Below are 6,179 nucleotides of genomic sequence, written 5' to 3' on the forward strand. Positions count from 1 at the left end.
CCAACGGCATTTTTTTCGTCAATGGAAACAGTATTGCGCACAAGTCGCTTTTACTTCTAATACTAGCTGTTATGCATCGATCTGAAGCTAGGCGGGCTTCAAATCGCCACTGTGGTTTGAACATCAATCCACGAAGTCGGCACAGAGCCTGTAACCCCTGAACCATCTCGCTTAGGTTCTGAATAGTTATTAACTTTTCTTCGCTATTAGGCACGCATGTACCTGGGGTTATAACGATTTAAGCAATACAGCCTTGTTTCACCTTAAAATTTTGTGCTTCAAAATCAATTATTTTCCTGGTTACTATAACCTTTCATAAAGAGAATTTTTGCATTTTAAATTTTAATTTATTCCTCGAAAACAAAGTATTTCTTCACTTTGAAATATTTGTTCGTGTGTTTTTCATTCCAAATAAATTTAAATTATTTTAATTAAAATAACAAACATAACCATGCGTCAAAGATATTAAAACTTTTATTCTATTTTGAGCTTCAACAAATGAACACATTTAAAATGAGAAGTATGTTTAGACTATCATCTTATAAGCACACCCTCAATGGCGTTGAAGCCATCTTATTGTCAAAAATAAAGTAGAGAAAAATTATTAGAATTGAGCTTTTGTTATAAGCTTTAATAAGACCTTCTTTGTCATCGGAAATAAATGACATTACTTGGCATGCAAATTTTAGTAAAAAAAATGTTCTTTATTCTTATTTTATAGAAATGATTTCAATAATTATTATTCAGGAATAAATCTAAATATTCGTTTATTTATTTCGAATAGCGATTATAGGAGAATTGAAGTAAGCAAATAAGCAATGACTGGTTAATCAGCATGGTAACATACCTAGTACTTCTTAATTTATATACGAAGTAGTTACTATAAATGTTTACATTTCTAACGCCTGAAAAGCGGCAAAAAGCAATTTTCTTTACATTTCCTTTTCCAAATACGATGCACGTCCGAGTAATTTCTGCTATGTAATTAACTTCCAACTATTTCTACTCTGCTTTTATCTGTATTATTCTGAAAAGACTGTCAATGCAATCAAGCCAGTATCCCTTGAAAAGAGAAAATGAAGTAATCCGACCGATTTCTATCTTACTTTCTCTCTCCTACATTCTTTCTATCTTTCTCTCTAGTTCTCCTAATTTTTTTGAAGCTCTCAACTTAATACACATGCGCTTGCGATTGTTTTAGACATGTGACAGAACTGGCAATGTCTAAAGATTAAACAGATATAAAATTCTGCTTCCAGTCTTTGTTGAACCGCTGTATCACATTTCATAAGCAATTATAATATGAAAAGTTTTTTCCCCTTTAGGCGTTTCCTCGAATGACGGGAATAATTTCAAGAATAACATTTAAAATTCAGCATTGTATTAGCAGAATTCATTTTTAAAAGCCTTGGAGCTTAGTTTTTAATGATGAATCCGCTTGCATATATATATATATCATCTAAGAAACAATTCTAAAATAGACTGGTAGCAACGCAACTTGGCCAACTTCTTCGTGGTTTTGCCTAGAAGTCAGAAGAGCGATACATTTTTAATGAAGAACAGGGTGTTCCATTAGCTAAGTGCAAACACCACTTTAAACAGTTTGATCATCATTCACAGTTCTTAAGAATTATCGTTTTCTTCTTAATTCCTACCTGAAGATGGGGTATAATCAAAGAATTGCTTTAAAATTTTACCGTATTCTCTTGTTTCTCCACATTTTTCGTAGGTCATTTTTCTTAATTTCTGGAAACTTTTGTTTCATACACCATTTTCTTCTCCTATTGTCGTCAAGTTGCCCTGAAAATAAAGAGTTTTAACGTTAGATCTCTCGACGAAACTTTTAAACTTTAACTGCATATGCGTCATCAACTCTAATTATTGAGTTTCTAATTTCTTTAAGAGCAACATGATATTTTACTAAGCAAAATTTATAACCAAATAAATTCTTACAAATGTTCAAATCCAAAATTGTTGTGTTAAATAAATCAGATAAAAATTTATTTCCCATGTTTGAAGTAATCAGAATTCATAATCTAGTCTGAAATACTATATTTTAAAGGAAGTCCTCATTTTTCTTTGTAATTGCATAGTATAATTTAGAAATACGCATTTCTGATTGCAAACAGTATTTGAAATAAATCAAATGGAATTCAGTCAAATTAAGATGATTAAAAAGAATAAAATTTTATTATGCTATGAAATGTATAATTATTTATTCATACTCTTCCAGCCCTTTTATATCATCAATTACTACATTATAAAATAGTACAATTCTAGCAGTTACCTAGAAAAATTATAGTTATACATAATAGCTATATATTCCAATATTACATACCTAGATATATTATAGCTATACATATATTATAGCTATATATTCCAATATTTAAAAAAAAAACACAGAGTGCGTTTTGAAAATATGATTTAAGTATATTAATTCGATTAATATAATTGATATTTTTGCAACATTTTTATTTAATTTGATAACAAATATTATTCATTAGATAATAAATACTTATGCATAATTTATTTTAGTTTATCATATATTCCTTTTTAGGAATTTTGAAATAGTTCTCGGAAAATATTGAGAATATATTTGACATTTTCAGTCCTTAATCATACATACAGTTCTTTTTCTTTTATTTGTCCCCATTTAGAAAGCACAATTTAGAGAATTTATTTTTAAATATTTATAAACTTATAAACGTTGTTAACATTCAATTTTTATTATAAATGAAAAACTTCCCTTCATTTTGAAATATTTGCTAATTGTTTGATCGAAGCTAATGAGAAACATTAAATTTAATGGAGCTAATTTGGAATACACAATAAAATAGAGTCGGTGTTGATTTTATAAGAAAAATCTTGCTCCATTAATACCCGTTACAATTACATTAAAAATATGACAAAGATATCAATATCTAATAGAATATTCAAAATATAGTTATAATTATCTTACTTTTTTACAAAAAAATTTGCTTTATTTATATGCAACACTTAAAAAATAACTAAGGCAAATTATTTAACTTATTGCATCAAGAATTAAACAATGTATGGAGTTATTATGAAGCACGCTTTCAGTTTTTCCATCAATTTATTTTGAGAGCATTCAATATATTTTTTTAAATTATAAAGAGATAGGAAAAGTAAACAGAAGAACGCAACTTACCGCATCTTACTTATTTAATATGTCTGATTAAGCGAAATAAATAAGACTGCGTAATATGTATGTTTTTACGTTAGTGGTATTTAAATCGACATGAAAAATATGTTCATCATAAAAAATACTATAAATAAATAATAACATTCATTTTCCTTCAAAATTTATTTTAAAAGAGTCAGTTTTTCTGTTTGCAAAAGACTAGTGAATTTTTTTTTCGTGATTTTCGAGATATAGTTTTCAATAGCTAAGTGTTAAGTACCAGGAAGTGTTAAGCATGCAAAAAATATTTATTAAATTTCAAATGTGGTGAAAACTTTTCTTTATATTTTTAATAATAATTTAATTTTTCTTATTTTTATAATAATCTAATATTTTTTTAATACAATTTAATAGTTTAAAGAGAGTATTTCAGAAATTTCATAAGAAACTTAAAATTAGATAACTAAAAGTTAGATTAAATTAAATAAGATTGAACTAAATTAGATTGTTTTAATTAAAAACTAAAAATGTTAAATTTTCAATTAAAATAATAGAACCTGCACTTGCTTAAGACAAGAATTTTATGTCTCACTTTTGAGCTTTTGTAATTTTAGATCATACAATATTTATGCATTATTTTTACCCATTCTAAGAAAATGGGTATCTGAAAATTGAGTAAAAATTTATCAAAATAGCTCTTAAACAAATAATTGTTGAATTTTAAAGCACCATCCATTCAAAATTGAAGCAGCGTATATTCATTTTTGAGAAGATTGCAGAAGGGTGAAATGTGTGAGAGAGATGTTCATTGGTTGACAGCAGGATCCGAACCAAGGACCTCCGGGTTCATAGAAGAGTTCTCTAACCACCATAGTTGTACACCTCAATTCAGGAAGAGTTGAGAAGCTTAAGATAGTGGCCACCGTAATGACACATCGTGACATATATTCCATTCGCTTAAAAATTTTTAAGACATAACGAAAGAAGAAGTTGTTGTTGACGTCGGCTGTTACAGCAGAGAGTGGGCCATTGTTCTTGTTTTCCAGTGGCGGCATCTATGTCCAGGAATTCGACTTTGGCCACACTCATGCGGCACACCCGTTTAATGAGTGGACCCATTCATACATCCATTCATTCGTACACAGATAGTAATTTTGACTTGAGCCAGAGAACGATCGATCTCCAATCCAGTACTCTCAGAGGTATTTATTTGTTATGGGAACATGGAGGACCTTGTGAGCAGACAAATTTAATGTGCACCAGTCACCATTTACTACACGGGGAGTCTTCGGCCGGATTGATTCGAAATCCAGGCAAGTGAGGCTACCCTGGTTAGTGGGCTAACCAGAGTATTCCTGCCAGCGAAAGAAGTAAAACACGAAATTAAAATTGGTGATCTCCTGACTAAACTATTAGGATGATGTTTTGTAAATTGCAACTTTTGTCCTATTGAACTGGAAGTAGACAGTGATATGTCAATGTGCCGGCAGCTATATGTAGCTTCCTAACTTTCTCTGGACTAGAGTAGTTATGGCATTCTACGTAGAAACCGCAGGTTCATGGTTCGAATTCTGCTGCAGCCGACAAACATCTCTCACCCACAATTCACCCTTTAAATATGTTTTGCTAAAAATGAGTATCTGCTTCAATTTCGGAGCTATTTTTGCACATTTTTGATCTATTTCGAGAAACCTCTTTTACGGTGCATAAGCAGATAGGCGAATAAAACGGACTACAGATTCTTTATTATTTTTATTATTTTCACTAAGATTTAAATGTTTTAAAATAACAGTGAAATTAGATTTTTGTTTAAGGCTTCACGGTACCCATTTTACAAAAAAAAAAGCTTTTTTTGATGGCATTAATTTATAAAATAATCATTTCTTTTCCTGTTATATTATTAGTTTGATTTTTATGAAGCTAATTTGACCAACCTTTATTTCAAAATAATAAAAAACTAAAAAAGGAAAATTGCTTAAAAATGAAAATTACTTAAAAAACATATTTACTAAATTTTCAATATTTTTAAAAATTTTTACGAATGATTCATATCTTTTTTTGTAGTTTTATGAAAAAAACGTTTTATGGATTTGAAAAGTCTAATACATATTTTAATAACTAAAATCCATAAAAAAAGGAAAGTTCTAAAAACATTAACTTTCTGTAATAGAAACTCCACCTAAATCTAGAAATTTTTAAATTTAGAAATATACAACAGGAATTTCAGAAATCTATCTTGAACCGGAAGAAAGCCTTAGTGATTTCAAAATACTGGTAACAACAAAAATAAAGGATTTCAAAAAGATCTTTTCTTTTCAAAATAAAATATCAAATACCATATCAAGAACTAATATTAAATGTAAGCAATTAAAAAAGATTCTAACAATGAAAGCTGACGTTAGTAATTAATCTAATGAATAGACAGCTCTAAACAATCGATTTATTCAAAAATACTTTTGACATTAGTTTTTGAAATCCCTCAGAAAAATAAAAAAAGCTGTCAAATTCTAAGATTTAATTCACTCAGTAAATTTCAGATGGCTTCCAAACAACTTGAATGTTATATTCAAAAATTAGAGCAAAACTTTTCAAAAATTAGAGCAAAGGATTTACCACCCGAAAATGCAAAAAGAAAAAAAAAGTTTTTTTTTTATGCTTTGTTTATTATTGTTTGTTTTTTAGCTGTTCATTATTTATTAATCATCATTTGATTAATATATTTTTTATTGTCAAGCACATCATACAATATATAGAGATATGTTCTGAAAGTTTATATCTGAAAAATTAAATAATAATACTTTTCATTCTATTCATAAGGTGATTGACCGTATATTCTGAATTATTTAACTTATTATATCAGGGTTGGAGTTTTTGCCGGCAAAAAGGGGTTTTTGCCAGGACAGTGGCAAAAACCTGGTAAAAACCGGCAAAAACTGGTAAAAACCGGCAAAAACCAAATTATCTAAATTGCTGATTAAATATTATTACAAAATACTTGAAACAAATTTAAATCAATCATAAGGAGGTAATTGTTCTC

At 28.6% G+C, this 6,179-nt stretch overlaps 1 long non-coding RNA gene across 2 annotated transcripts in view; it reads right to left on the reverse strand.

Moving 5' to 3' along the window:
• Window positions 1-1,427: 1,427 nt before the first annotated feature.
• The window catches only part of LOC139427123 (uncharacterized), an 83,652-nt gene continuing 78,900 nt past the window's right edge, over window positions 1,428-6,179 (reverse strand). For both annotated transcript variants that reach the window (XR_011638269.1, XR_011638272.1), the window contains exon 5: window positions 1,428-1,800. This is a non-coding gene — a long non-coding RNA (uncharacterized lncRNA). The remainder of the gene's footprint in view (window positions 1,801-6,179) is intronic.

This window comes from Parasteatoda tepidariorum, chromosome X1 (genome assembly GCF_043381705.1).
Source record: "Parasteatoda tepidariorum isolate YZ-2023 chromosome X1, CAS_Ptep_4.0, whole genome shotgun sequence".
Taxonomy (NCBI): Eukaryota; Metazoa; Arthropoda; class Arachnida; order Araneae; family Theridiidae; genus Parasteatoda; species Parasteatoda tepidariorum.